Below are 16,575 nucleotides of genomic sequence, written 5' to 3'. Positions count from 1 at the left end.
TATAATTTTAAAAATTTTAACTATGTGTTTACTGCAAAAATTGCAAAAATACCTTTTAGAGGTTTTTAATTAATATCTTTGTTAATTAATGTCATCTAAAGATGCAACCTAGCTAAGAACACTCTTGATCAACTCTCCTTTCGAACATTTTTTTTTTTTTTTTTCAAAATCGGTCCATCTGTTTAGGCACTAGAGTGCTACAGACAGACACGGCAAACTTATAACCCCCTTCCTTAGTGTGTCAGGGATTAAAAATAACCATAATCAACCATGAATTTCCAATTGAAGGCTCACCTACATTTTAGCATTAAATTAGTTTATCTAATGCACAAAAAAAGGGAGTTTCTGTAGATATCCCATTTTTTGTGACCAGGTTTTTCTGCCCATATTAGAGGATTTATGCAAAAATGTTGATTAAAATTGGAATAAACTAATAATTAATGGTTGATTAATTTTTTTTAGAATATTGTATATCGAGTCTGAGGTTGCATTTCAAAAGAATCCGATCACAGGAAGTAGGTGAAAATCGAGTTGCTAGATTAAAACGATAATATATATATATATATATATATATATATATATATATATATATATATATATATATATATATATATATATATATATATATATATATTATTATATATATATATATATATATATATATATATTATTATTATATATATATATATATATATATAAAATTAAGCAAACAGAATTACAAATATTAAACAAATTATAAATAACAAATGAAGGAAAAATGCAAACAGCTATTAAGTAGGAATAGAAAAAGAGTGAATCCAGAGCTCATCAGCCGTGGAGGATTCATTAATTATGGTCAAAGGACCAAAATTTTAACTATAAACTAGAAGAGAATGTTTAAGCTCCAGTACATGTAATATAGAGTAACAATGGCTGCTTTTAGTTTTAGGTTTGAGCTCTAGTTTATTGTTTTTAGCTTAGCAAGTGGTGCGTTTGCCCATTGTTACTCTGTATTACATGTACTGGAGCTTAAACATTCTCTTCTAGTTTATAGTTAAAATTTTGGTCTTTTGACCATAATTAATGAATCCTCCACGGCTGATGAGCTCTGGATTCACTCTTTTTCTATTCCTACTTAATAGCTGTTTGCATTTTTCCTTTTTATCATCATTTGTTATTTATAATTTGTTTAATATTTGTAATTCTGTTTGCTTAATTTTATATTTACTTGGCCTTTTAGTTTTGCTGCGTTGCGCATCTATGGGCTCTTGGTGTGGTCTTTTCAATATTTTTCACTTTTATTATTATTATTATTATATATATATATATCAGGGTGTCCCCCCAAAAAATGAAAGTCACACACCCTCTTATATTTTTCCTTTTATGTCAAAACAAGTGTAAAAAGAGTTTCATATAATTTAAGCAACAGCAACCTATGCCGACTTGCATCTGCTGAAAATGTAAACTACCACTGTGTACTTGGCCGAATAGAAAAAAAAAACTATTTTTGGAAGTTCTAAGTTGATAAAGCACTGCCGCTATAGCCCCACAAATAATGTTTGTCCAAGTTAAAAAATATTTAGACGCCCAGCAGGAGGTGTAAAGTTCCTAATTTTCTTCAAAAAATTTTTTTTTTTCTATGTAGATATTTCATGCAAGGTTATGGCAAACTCGTGGGATTATAGGGCAAATGGTCTAAGCTTTTTAAAACAGTTAATGTAAAAGGTATACTGATTTATACCTTAGTTTACTGAAGGTAATTCGTGGTCAGAATATTTTCTGGTAATTTAAGTTATTTTACTTATTTATTTCTATGTAAATAATATTAGTATTTACTTTAACTTCTACTTTTCTGTGCTAAACTCTCTCTCAAAAAGAAGTTTTAATGCTCCGAGTGTAACATTGGATGGTATATATATCATCTCCTATTACTGTTGAAGTATCACGCCCTTTTGGCTTGCAAGTTAAGTAAACTATGTCAGCATGCAATTAGGGTACACATCAAGTTCCAAGTTAAAAAAATAATAATAATACAAATCCCTTAAGAACCACAGGGACAAATTAGTAAGAATTCGGTAGTTAACACAAATCAAGCTCTCTTGTATTGTGTAACTACATGAGAAAAAAATGGCGGAAGAGAAATCAAATGCAAAGCACAAAAAGAAAACTTCAAAGCAGAAAAATGAAGGTAGTCATCAAGAAAAACCTTGCTTGCAAAAAAAAATTAAATGTAAAATGAGCTTATTTTGGGATTGTTTATGACAAAGAGAAAGAGAAGAATTTTTAATTACCAACAATAGCAAAAACATTCCTGCTTAGAAAATGTTAAAAGATGGTGCTGTACCAGCGGTTCCCATTCCATGGGCCGCGAACAACGTATTACTGGGCCGTGGCCCCTGGAATCCAAATCTCCCGCCTCTCGGACTAGAACCAGTTTGCGCTGATGTCATGATTGGACAGAAAGTTGATAAACTGCAATCTCCCTTCACTTCTGTAGAACTAGTTCGACGACGTTTTCTCACCTCTGTCGGACCACAGCTCGCGCTGTTTTGGGTGGTGTATCTGACTCAATCCCCTGCTGTTGGAGCATGGTTTTGTTTTTTCTTCATTAAATTGAAAGATACGAATGTTTTGAAAACATTCCGAACCAATTCCTTTGAGATTGACAAAATGTCTTTCAGTTGCTATAAGAAACTTTTAATAAAGTTTTATTGTGTAATGAAAAAATAGTGATAAAATTCAAGCAGGAAATGAAACAATGGTCTGAAATGGTACTGAAAGGTCTGTTATCATAGAGCTTCGTTCAATACGAATTTTAATTACTCAAAAATTATGTGATTGGAACTTTTATTATGCAGTATGCGATCTATTGAGACTGCTTATTTCTTAGAATTAATCATATTAATTGTGGTTATAATAACTTTCACTAATGGGAGTGATTTATTGCTTTCAATTTCTTGCTAACTGTTTTTGGGTGTTCATAGTTTGGAAAGTAAAATAAGTAAATAAAAATTTCAGTTTTAACAGTTTGCTTTATTGTAACTATTTTCTCTTTCTTACTTTCTTTTTTTGAAACATAATTTTTCGGATCAATAAATCCTGTTAAATTTAATTACTGTATTCGAAAAATATCTTTGATTTCAAAAAGAAACTAAGTCACAGCTCTTTTTAAAATAACAAAATTGTTGAAGTTTTTTAAAAAATAATAATAATTGTTTGGATTTTAACTTATTATTATATGTGAACTTTAATGGTAAATTTGAGTAAGTGAACAATATTTAAATGAATATTTCTGAGGGATCGCCTGCCGATTTTTTTGCGGAAATTGTTCTGGCAGAAAAAAGACTATGGTATTTTCGTGTACTATTTCATGATGACACTGTTGTAAAGAAAAAGAAAAACTTTTCTCTGTTTCGTAAAATAAGTCTCACAATTTGAGTTATTAGTAAATACTTCAAAAAATACTATATAGTGCTAGTGATGTAAAATGCCCGGGTATTTATTTTTAGGGGTAAATACCCAGGGTATATACCTGGGTAAATACCCAAAATGGGTATTTACCCGGGTATTTATTTCAAAAATTTATATTCAACTAAAATACTTTTCTGTATGTATTCCACTATGTATATATACAGAGTGTTTTGTTTTAACCTTCAAGACCTCTATTTTTGCAACCGTTAGTCCTAGATGCATACTTACAATTGCAAAAATGTTCAAAATCAGATGCAGACTTAAGATATTGAAAATTTGAAGTAAAAATAAAAATGAGTAAAAAAATACAAATTTTAACTTTTTACACAGGTCCCAGATCCTCTGACTTATTGATATTTAGGGAAATAATCTCCACTGAAAAACAATTACAGAAAAAGTTTGACATTAGTACGACCAATATTCACTGAGATATGAAACGCTAAGTTTTGTAACTTACACCATTTTACACTCGCCGTCAGTAACATCTTTTGGGGGAAAATATAGCAGTTAATGAGTGTTTATATAAAATTATATGTGTGCAGAGTGATTTTTCAAATTGTTCAAGGTTTTGCGTATCACGGCATAACATTTGCATGAATTTTTGAGTAGAAATGAAAAATGTAATACCTTGTGTTTTTTACTTTGCCAACCTGTCATTATTCTGAAAGGGTAATAAGTTCTAATCTCATCTTCTGCAAGGTCCCTTAAAACTTTCAAATGGAATATCTCCTTGAGTTTTCATTGCACAAATGTCAAGTTTTTTTGTGTCAGTAAGTTTTAAATTCAGATCATTTCTCTAAATATAAGTTAGGGGACCTAGAGCTGCATAAAAAGTTAAATTTTGTAGTTTTTGACTTTTTTATTTTTGCTTCAAACTTCCAATATCTTTACTCTGCATCTGAATATTTTTGCAATTGCAAGTAAGCATCTAGGACTAATGGTTGCAAAAATAAAGGTCTTGCAGGTTAAAACGAAACACCTTGTGTAACCAACTATATACAAAACAATAAATTTTTCCCTAAAATTTGTATTTTGATCACATATTTAAAGAATTATTGTGTGAAACAACTCAGCAATCTAATATGATATTCACATTAAATGTGTTGGATATGCCTAATCAATGTTGATGGCCAAATTTCACATATAAAAAGCAATTCTGCAAAAAGTAAAAAGCTTAACTGGTTACGAAAAAAAAAAGCAAACATCTTCTTCAATTATGGCATTGAAAAGAAAACTTCTTTGGTTCGTGATATGTTTCTTTCATAATTTCATTAAGTCTTTCGATAAAAAATATTATAAACTGTGTAATACATATGTACAGGGGCGTAGCTAAGGGGGGGGGTTTTGGGGACAAACCCCCCCCCCCCCCCCCCCCCGAAAAGTTAGTCTCAAAAAAAAAAGAGAAAAAGAAGAGAGAAGACAAAGAAGAAAAGGAAAAAATTCTAAGCGATTACACACACACACACATATATATATATATATAGAGATATATATATATATATATATATATATATATATATATATATATATATATATAAAAGAAGTAACCCCCCCCCCCCCCACCCCGAAAGTCGGGTCTAGCTACGCCACTGCATATGTATGTATCAGTTTTACCAATTATTTCATATTTAGATTTAAAAAAAAAAATTCTCATTCACTTTTTGCATTTTTTTGTAAAATACCCAGTTTTTGGGTATTTACCCAGGCCTTGGGTAAATACCCGGGTAAATACCCAAAAAATATTTACCTACCCACTGGGTATTTACCCGATCCACATCACTATATAGTGCTCAATCTAGAATAAAGCTTTTTACCTTACTTTCTTAAAATCAAAATGTAGTAATATATTTTCAGGTATAGGTAATAAATTTTACATTTGAATTGGCTTTTACCCAATGTGTTAACCTCTATTAGTTTCAGTTTTGTCCCGATTTTCCGAAAGAAAATACTGTGGTACAAATAACTGTGGGAGCACAAATAAGTAAAAGTAATTAAAGTAATGACAAAATTAATATCACAACAAAGAAAAAAATTACATGTTTTTTTTTTAAAAAGGGGGAAGGATGGTTTAATAGCTAACCTTCCCCAACCTGCCCCATCTTCTTCTTACATTTACAAAACATCATAATATTTTGCTTTATAAGAAAATCTAAACAAGCTGCAAGTAATAAGGGAATAAAAAAAGCTCACGTTATGACAGACATTTAATTTCAGGCTCCAATCTTAAGGAAACCAGTAAAAATTGTGTAAAGTTGCATCTTCTAAGGTGTCTTATAGGATTTGAAGAACTACTAGAATTATTAAAAGAATAGGATTTGAATGAAAATAAGTTACAAAATTATTAAAGACTATAAGCAAAAATATAACAATGTTAAATCGTACAAATTTGCACAGAACTGCGGATAAGTGATTGGGGTCTCAAGGAACCAATTTTTAATGCAAAACTCTGAGCTTTTGTGTGTAAAACCATCCGATAAAAGCTGGTTCAACACGACCATAGATTCAACGAGCAATAACTACCCCTATTTGTATTAACTTTTAAATTGTCTGTTGTACATTGCATTTTTTTCCTTTTTAATAAACAATGCTTTGTAAATCTCAATTTTATTCAATTCCCATTTAAATGATATACACCTATTTTCTATATAAATTTTCATGCATTTAATTAAGTGTTGAAGCATTTGATGAAAAGTTTATACCAAAGCAACAGTCCCTCCGCTCTATTAAATTTTGAGTAAGCAAACTTACGATAAATAAGACATTAAAAAAAAATCTTATTCATCTCTAAGAGACACATAAATTAAATTAAACCATATTTCCTTTTTATTTACAATTTAGTTATGATCAATTACAAATAAAGATTTTTTAGTAGTTTATTTACTCATGTTTTTCATTGTTATTTCTTCATTTTTTTTTCATTTTCTTATTATTTTTGAATTTATTTTTTATATTTGAAGCGAGTTTGGAATGTATTTTCATCTTTCTTAAAATTATTCAATGTCTTTTTTTCTTCTCTGATCACAAAATCTTTTAAATTTGACCTATGCTTTGAAGTGAATTTAACTTCAGTTGTTCAAAGTTAATAATTATCTTTAAAAAAAAATAATTTAATATTACTGTTTAAGATCAATTTGATTTTATTTTTAAAAGCCAGGGGTGAAAGATCATACTCTTACAGCACCCAGCCGGCACTTGAGATTAATATTTATTGTATTTATTTTGTAGACTTAAAATTTTTGTAGTGTTCATTGTTTAATTAATTTAATTTAGTTTTTAAAAGTCAAGGAATGTGAGAATGCTCCTCCCTATGTCGCTCGTGAGCATAACCTTATCATTCATCAAAATTTCGTGATATATTTTGCCTTTTTTAAAGTATTTTGTAGTTTGTCCTTGTTGAATTGATTAAATATAATATTTAAAGGGTAGAGGAGTGTGAAAGTGCATCCCTTGCACCCCCTTGCCAAACCATAAACATGATAAAAGACTTCTTGTGATGTAATTGATTGTAGAAGTATTTTGAAGTTTGTTCAAATAAATTTAATGTAATTTAATTAGAATAAATATTTTTTTAACATTAAAAATATCAAATTGATAATTATTTAAATAAAAAAAAACTTTTTAGAGCCAGGAGGAGCAACCCTTGCCAGCGAGCAAGATTAATTCAATCCCTTGAAGCAAAACTGACATTAAACAGGAAAAATGTTTTTGCACCATAAGTAAAGCCTCGAAAATACTCACATTTTGATTGGTTTTTAGTTTTTTTGACATATGAAAGTGTTGTCATGCTAAGGGCCGGGTTACAACGCAATCCCATTCAGCTTAGCTAAGATTAGCCCTTTTGTTCTCTCTCGGATCAGCATAGAGGAATTCACGACAGAAAAGTGAACCAGTTCGGTACCCCAGAGATTCGGGCTCCTGATCGAGAATCTGAACCAAGATAAATCTCGGGGTCTTAATTTTCATTTTCTACAAGAATTCACTTTTTAGATGTGCCCTCACTCAAAAGCTCTCCTTGGCTCACATCCATTAAGGAATGTTGAGATTAAGGTTTTTCATATTTTTTTAGGAACTTTCGCTTAAAATTGAAGATGAAATCTAATGAACCAGAAACTCCTTCAAAGAAAACTGTGAGAGAAACTAGTTATAGCTTCAAGCAATCGAGTTAAAAATGCTCCTCCTTTGTTGAACTCGTATGACTCACCCGTGAATTGAAACACTTGAAGGATTTTTCGACAACCTACCTATTTAAATGAGATTTTTCATTTCAGTTTTTTTTTTTATATAAAAATGATATAGAAATGAATTGAGAGTTACGAGTTATTTGAGACTAATAAAATTATCCAGTTTCAATCCAGATATCAACTCCCTCATTGTCGAAAACAGCGTCAAAAATCTCATGGAGTTTTAACATTGATGACTTGTTTTTGAGTTTTCTTACAGCTATGCCAGCTAAGTGAATGCAAAAAAGTTCTTTTCTTTCTGAAAAGTTATTTTGAAAATGTCTCTTGTACAGTATATCTATATCAGTAGTGCAGCATGAGGGGAGAAGGGGATTAACATCTCCAGAACTCTTCTTTGAACACACTTTCAATCCTAGTACGGTGTACTTATACCTAAGGATAGCTATGAGCAGATGCCCTTAACCAATTGTACCGGTGTGTGGGGGGGGGGGGGGGCGAAAGTCAATTTAGGCTGTGCAAGTAATATATAGTAGTCAGTGGGCCTCAGTGGTATTGTTTACAAAACTACTACGCACAACTAAAAAGGTTGGGAACCGCTGTGCGATACAAAATTCATTGTACTTCAACATCAAAAAGATTTTGCTGTGTATGATGATAGCAGCTCATTCTATGATGAGTAACTCACATCTTTGACAAGGACAAAGAAAAAAGGAAATTTCTGTAACAAGACGTCAGAAATTTTCGCTTGTGCCAGCGAGACATTTTTAGAAGTAATTGGAAACAAGTACATATTTTGCAGTCTAGTTAATTGAAAAAAGAAAAAAAAAAACTTGTCGATGATAGTAACATGATGAAGTTAGAGCGTTCCAAATACAAAAGAAATTTCTTCCCAGGGTTGTGACCTTGGAGCAAAAAGCAAAAACCAATTGTATTCACCTAGTAAGAGTAGCATAAAATTATTTAAACTACACTGCATTGTTTCTTAAAGATGAAACTTTTTATCATTAAAAAATCTCTTTGGCTTAGTTGATAACTTAGAACAGAGGTTCCCAAACTTTCGACCTCCACGGACTCTCTCCGGAAAAATTACAAACTTTGCAGACCCCCCCCCCCCCCCCCCCCCCCCCCCTTCTGTGTCACGTGCAAGAAAAAAAATTACGCATAATATTGATGCAGTTAAATCGGCAGCATCTTAATGCTGTGATTAGGATCTGCGTAGTCGTCAGAATGTTGCCTGCTTACCTCATTTATAGGGAGCCGCTGCCATCCACTCGCTATCGGTCATCAGTCCCCGAAAACTGGCAGCAGTTTCATTCATTGCAATCAATGCATTATTAATGCTTTAAATGTCCAAAATGTGCAAAAATAATCTAAATCGGAAAAAACGATAAAGTCCAAAATTCGTGAAAAAGTGTCAAAGTCTGTAATGTGTGAAAATGATCAAAGTCCAAAATGTGCAAAAATAATCTAAATCAGGAAAAACGATAGACTAAATTGTGCAAAAAAAAAGACTAAGTCCAAATCCGAAACTAAAATACTCAAAATTTTCCCCAGGGAACACCGTTTCATTTTTGCCACCAACCAAGGTGCTGCCACTGCGAAAAAAGTTTCTCCGCCATCTTTCACCAGTAGTAGAAGGAAGGTGTTCAGTGTGTCACTTGAAGCGCTCCTCCTACTACTGCTACATAATGCTAAAAAAGTGTGCTTACCGTTAATACCAGGGTTCAAAAATATCCGATATTTTGATATCTGTCGGATATTTTCAATCAGCACAAACTTAAGTCTTCAAAATAGTGAATGAATCCTCAAATCACTCGTAGTTTTCTTACATTGTTGTTACAATATGTAGACTTAAAATTAACACTTCTTTCATTATTTATATCTAATATTTCATTTAAATTTTTTATCAATTTTAATGGAGTTCATTTAGTATTAGCTGTTGTACTCATTTTTCTTCTGTTAGCCGCTTTTGCGTAGTTTTATGACTCGAAGCTAAAAAATATGCATTAGTTGGTGAACAGTCATAAGACATTTCCTTTTTTCCTAACCGACATTTAATATTTAATGAGGCACTTACATTATGAATTAAAATTGTTACATAACTAATAATTTTATGAATATAAAATAAAAAAGGAATATTATATTGCTTTGTTACATCAATGATGTATAAATACATCGTAAAAATATAGTACATAACTTTTTGGTTGTTTTCTTTAGGGTCACCCGGGGTAAAATGAGTATATAAAACAGCATTTTTAATTTCAGTGACCCATAGCAGAAATATCATGAAATATAATTGTGTTTTTGTTCAATATTCTATACATTGTGTATCTTAGGTCTAATTTGGACTTAGTTTGTGTTAACTTTTTACTTTAAATTTAGTGTAAAGGGGTATACCTATTTTACCCCTGTGTATACCCATTTTACCCCGTGCTTCGGGGTAAAATGGGTATATGCTGTTTAAAAGTTGAACTACACCTAACTAATGGAGATTTTTTTTTTTAAATTGAGTATAATTTCATTGGGGGATAAAAACTTTAATCCAAAACAACCACAAAAAATATTTACAGAACCAAATTTATGAACAAAAGGCACATTGGCAAAGACTTGCGGTTTGGCTGATGTAGTATTTTTACAACCTTGTGATTCCTGCACAACATCAATGTCATCTTTCTTGGGGAGCACATAGGATAATTTGGCAGATGATTTTGTAGCAAACTTCTCAGTATATTCACCTTCAGCTGACATTTCAGTGATTAAACCTATGAATTCCACAAATTTAGCAACAGCCCTGTCGCCGATTGCTGGGATTAACAACTAGGAGAACCACTAGTTTTCACTTCTACTTCATTAGTTGTTTTATCAATTATTGTTAATGTTTTTTTTTTAATTTATTTATTTTATGTGTATTTATTTATTTTTTCTGCTTTTGTTTGTCTCTTGCCTGTTTGTGTACAATCTTGCAGCCACCTGCTCTGTAATTAAAACTTCTCTCACCTTTGTTTGGACTTTTACTTTTTTTTTTTTTTTTTTTGTAAATTTTTCATTTTCTTACCAGTGCTAAAAAATGGCTGTGAACCAAGATGTATAGCAGGAGGATTTAGTTATTCAGTACAACTTTGCACAATACATATAACTTTTGCATGAAACATAATGATTCTGTTCTGATTGGGTGTGAGGTTGTACTTAGACTATGTTCTGGGCATGGGTGTTGGTGTTTTAAAAGGAAATTAAAAAGGAAACATATTAGCTATATCAATACTTACTACGCTTTATAATGTGTAGCAATGAACCATATACATAATAAACTTAACGTAAATTACTAACCTACAGTAATCATGAACTATATCGATAATAATCGAAAAATACCTTTAAGTACTAATTGGCGTAAGTTATAGTAATTAAAATAAAACCAATAAATGCAGAGTAATTATTTATAAAACTTTTTAAAAACATGCTTTTAGTTTAAAAGATGAATAATATCTAACATTTGTCTTGCAAAAATAATTTAAGTTTTTTAATCTTCATGCATTCAATGTCTTTAACTTGAAAATGTTGGTTAACCCATTTTACCCCGTACAACTAAAAGTACTATAAAATTTTTATAAATATTAAAATTTACTTATTTTTTGAGTTTTCTGTTAGAAAAACTCATTTTCTATCAAATCCAAATAAAAAACTTCCGAAACTCTTCCTGTAAATTTTTCTAGAAAGAAGTTTATCACTCACTTATAAACACATTGTTTTGTGTAAAATAAAACTGTTGCTAAGCCTGGTAAATGAGTTGCTAGATTTTTTTCCTCAAGTCAAAATGTTGCCTGATATGTAAACATTTTCATCATATTTTTTTATTTTCAAAAAATGTTGTCCAGTGGAATAAAATCAAGAAAAATGCAACTATACCCATTTTACCCTGGCTATCCATTTTACCCCGGGTCCCCCTACTAATAATAAAGCTGATAATAAAGCTGAAAGTCTCTCTGTCTGGATGTCTGGATCTCTGTGACGTGCATAGCGCCTAGACCGTTCGGCCGATTTTCATGAAATTTGGCACAAAGTTTGTAGCATGGAAGTGTGCACCTGGAAGCGAATTTTCGAAAATTCGATGTGGTTCTTTTTCTATTCCAATCCTAAGAACAAAACGATCATAAGATGGACGAGTAAATTTCGAAATTATCATAACGTGGAACCGTAACATTGGTACAATCCAATTGGTGGGACAATTCACCATACATTATTTGTAAATATACAGGCGAACCAAAAGACCTTTTAATTTTTCTGTTACGGGCAAAGCCGTGCGGTTACCACTAGTTAATAATAAATGAACAATATTACAATGATTAATATATTTTTTGTATTGAAAATTCCATAAGTGAAAAAATTAAAATTGAAAACATCAAAATATCATGATATTTTCAAAATAAATATCGGATATATATCAGCAAACCATGGTTAATACAGAAAAAAAAATCACCTAATTCCACCTGCACCAGTGCTACAACCTTGCTCACTGCTCTTGTTCATCAGTTCCCCTCATACTAACTACATCAACCGAGTCCAGCAGTTCAATATAATATGAAAATTGCTAATAATATCAATTTAATCTGAGCACTAAATATTTTAGGGCTTGATGATTTGGCCAGAATTAAATTATGATTGCCCAAAATTTAGCGACTATGAAAATCCCAAGCATCAAATGTTTACTTTCACTTCAAATGATTTTGTTGAATAAACACAAGCATATTGTGCAACAAATTTATAAAACACTAGCTTACTACCCGGTGTCCCCCGGGTGCTTCTCAATGAAACATATCTTTTGGATAATTAAATGGATGAATTCTTTTTAAATGACAGTAAAAAACTGCATTCACACCACTCTCTAGGCTCAAATCTTCAAAAGACTAAATAGCACAGAAAGTCGAGCATTTGCAGAAAAAATAGCATCAAGTAAAAATGAAAAAGCAGTAGGCATATTATCCAGGTTCTGTCGTGTCTACTGGCACATTGTCTGTGGTTGAATCAGACGGGCGGTACATCCAATGTCTTAATGCAAAGACAAATGATTGTCTTTTGCACATCTTTTGGGAAAACCTTTTACGTGATGCTTCAAATATGAAAACCGTTGCACTGCCTTTGAAGATTTTGTTTACCTCAAGACATTAAAGCATGCTATAGTACTATTCACATATTTTATTCTGGAAAAATATCATGGAAGAAAGAATCGTGAATAAAATTCAATGGCTTTTATCAGTTACATATATAGGCAAAATATGACATCGTTACAATATTTTCAGATATGAAAATCATCCTCAATAGCCCAAAAGCTAAACAGATAGTCCACTGTACAGAAAATAGGAATTTAGTCATTGTTATTAATAGCCGTTAACATTCCGTTTTACAGATTTTCTGGTGGTGTTTTTACTTTCAAGATTTCACGTATTAGGTAGACTCATTTTATAAATTTTTTTTAAAGGTTCAGGTATGCAAGCGCATTCCGTAGAAAACGTTCATTTAGTATTATTAACTTCACAGAATGTGTCTATTTGCCCTTTCCATGGCGATTTAGTGGCATGCCATGGAGTAAAATTGGATATGTGTAAGTTGCATAAAAAGATGTACATCAGCCACATTCTTTTTTCTTATATTTATGCCAAATTTCTATTTTTGTTGGTAAAAATGACAGTTAGATATTAATATTGGTGTCTTGCAACGATTTAAAATTTGTCTAGATTAAAATTTTGTTTCAATTTTTTAAAACCTCACAATTGCTTTAAATGTTGTACATAACTCAAACTGATGCAGGTAGTGAGCACTTATTTAAGTTTGCTGCTCTAGAGTATTCCTTTGAAAGTATCGAAATTTTAATTTACAGAGGCACAGTCCTCATGATGGGTAGGAATTTTTCCACTGAATAATAGTTGCTATAGATATAGTTACAGTTATTATTTAAGTTAAAGAAGCATTAAAAATGGAGTACGTCTACGCGAACTTATGGAACAAACTAAATAAAACCAGTCAATTGAACTGCCTTATAGAAAAAGAACTAGGCCTGCACATTTTGGTCACTATCCGCGTCATTCTTTGAAAATGTTGAGAAAGTTATAGATTTTAGGCACTCTTCTACGGCAATTTTTGTGCAACAATGTTGGTGGCGCTAGAGGTTTAGGAGGGGGTGGGAGTACTCCGAAATTGAAGTCCTAAAAATATGATTATAGGCCCCAGGTTTGGTAGCAAAAGCAAAGGGGTGGAGCTCAGGGACTCGTCCAGAGCAATTTTCGGAAATTAAAGTTTTGAAAATGCTGTTTTAGAGGATCTTTGATGATATTAGTAGGGCTCTCCCTCCATAGGAAGATTTAAAAAATAGAAGTTTTAAAAACACGATTGTAAGCTAACATTAAAGGAAGGGATTGTGTTTGACTCTCACGTAGCAATCTTTCAAAATAGAAGCTTCGAGCCATAATTTTAGACGATATCCAGAGATGTATTGAACTCCTAAAATAATTTTGGAAGAACTTTAAGGGGGAGTTTGGGGACGCTCCCCAAACTTTTTTTTTTAATTGAAGGCTTATAAATGCGTTCGTAGGCCATCTTTTGGTAAGCGCTAGGCGAAACTGAGTTCAAGGACTCTTTTGTGCCAGTTTTAGAAATCGAAGTTCCAAAAACGCAGTTTTCGACGATTTTAGAAGGTGTTCCGCAAAGAGGGCAATATGAGGATATGTCACAGAATTTTCCCTAAATTTCAGCACTCAACTGCAGCAAACTGAAGTTCCAAAAATGCAATTTGAAGCAACAATTGGAGCCACTAAGGAAAGGATTGAGCTCAAGAACAGCTTCTCTGGTCCCTCCTTGGCTCCAGCCCTATTTTTATTAATTTTCAATAAAAAAATTTTGTGGAAAACCTTTTTTTCTTTTCCAAGAACATTTAAAACTTCCGTTTTCACCTTTGAGCTTTTTACTACTCTATTATAATGTGTAGCTCTTTATTATAATTCTTTAAATCCCATCTTTCTCTTTTATCTTTTCTTCTGTGAGAAAAATATTTCTGCCACCCTTATATTTTTCTCTGCTTGACTGTAAAATTCGGCATAGCATTTTCGTTAAAAAATAAGAAATATAAAAATGTCAGAGGCCTTAGCTATCAAATTTATTTATCCATTATTTTTTTTAAAATATGACTTACCATCGGTTGCTACAACGTACTGAATATTATTTTGTTCCTTAACCCATGAGAACGTGCGCTGCTCATACGAACAGGAGTGGGCAAGAGGTATCCCGCACCCCAGTAAAGAATTTCCATAATTTACTAAGGAAAAGTTTCTTTTTCACTCTTTTTTTTTTTCTCATGTCAAACATAACTATTACTTTAAACTTTGCAAAGCAACCTATTCAATGAGTAATTTTTGCCAAATTATGACCAAAACTAAAAATTTATTTCATATAAATACTCGCTTACATTTGCTGATGCATTCGGTACACATGGCATAAGAATGTTTTTTGCAAAAAGAAATAAGCATTTCAACTAAAAAGATTTTGTTGGTCGTTCTTAGTACCAAAGAGATAACAGCACTTCTGTGACACCTTTTTGTTTTAGAACTTGGCTCTGTCGAAAAATTTTAGTTTTATTTGATGCTTCACACTGCTCTCTGATCTGCATGGTTCTTGACAAGTTGAAATGTCAAGTCTTTAATGAATGATCTCCTCCTTTTTAACAGTTATTTGAGAATTTTTGATTAGGCGCAACAAAAATTTTTAAATCCATGCTGTAAAATAAGTAGCTTACTAATAAATACCTTCAGCTAATCTTTGCTAATATCAATGGAATTTCTTTATCGAGTGAAATTGTATCTAATATTTCCAAAAGGTGTTAGTAGACTTCAATATAAAATACAGAATGTTTCATTAAATAAAATTGACAATGATTCTACTACGGGTGTTGAAATATCACTTGCTTGCTTCATTTTCCCCAGAAGTGTCTAAATAATGCTCTTTTCTGGTGTTCTTACGTTGGAACAATATTTTTTTTCATCCCTTTTGTTTATCCATCTTTTCCAATGGAAAAGTTTCATTTTTACGAACAATTATTTCGTCATCTTCAGATAAATCCTCAGTTTCTTTATCGGAATTATGTCAACTTTAATTTAACATTAATATCAGGCTCCTCATTTCATTTATCGATACAGTATCAGTGGAAACTTCATCCAACAGCTTTTGCAAATGTCTCATATCCTCATCATATGTCATGTAGCGCGACATTTTCGATGAAAAACAGAGTATCACAAGGGCGCGTAAGGGGTGTTTTACACCCCATATAAGGAATTCCAGGAAACCACTGCAAGATTGCCGACTGTAAAGTTACCCCACTAGCAAGTGACCATAAAATCAGCTACACCGTGTTTGATCCATTTTCAAATAAGGGAACGTAAAAAAGTTCGAATTATAAAGTTCTGTGAGATGTCTACACCCCCTTGCGCATGCTCTTGAGTTAAAAAATCTTTGAAACCTACAGTTCGGCTATTCTTAGTTAGGTTTTCCCATCAGCCATTTGAAGCAAAATAATCGTCCTGTCTTTGAACCATTGGCCAACAATCAGAATCCGCCGAATCTAAGTGTCCATAAAAGTATATATTTACTTATTTATTATTCATTACACAGGTGTCTCAAATACTAATTATTTAAGTATATTTAATTTTTTAATATTGTGTTTTAGTTTGTTTCGATAGAACGAAATACATCAGACAATAAATTCTTATCTCCGTTACTCAAATACAAAAAGCCATTTCTCATGAACAAAAAGATGGCAGTAATGACATCACAGTTTCTTTCCCATGGTACAAAGGACCCCCTTGTTTGTTTTCAGCCATAAAGAAGTTGTGAGATTTTTGTTGAAAAACAAAAAGATAGATTTTGTTTTAAAAACCAAGTGTGGTTATACAGGGTGTTTCTG

General features: G+C 31.8%; 1 protein-coding gene across 1 annotated transcript in view; it reads left to right on the top strand.

The window, feature by feature from the left end:
• The window catches only part of LOC129219756 (uncharacterized), an 84,390-nt gene that overhangs the window by 11,553 nt on the left and 56,262 nt on the right, over nucleotides 1-16,575 (top strand). The window lies entirely within an intron of this gene.

Source organism: Uloborus diversus, chromosome 4 (genome assembly GCF_026930045.1).
Source record: "Uloborus diversus isolate 005 chromosome 4, Udiv.v.3.1, whole genome shotgun sequence".
NCBI lineage: Eukaryota > Metazoa > Arthropoda > Arachnida > Araneae > Uloboridae > Uloborus > Uloborus diversus.
This window is presented reverse-complemented; position numbering and strand designations above follow the sequence as displayed.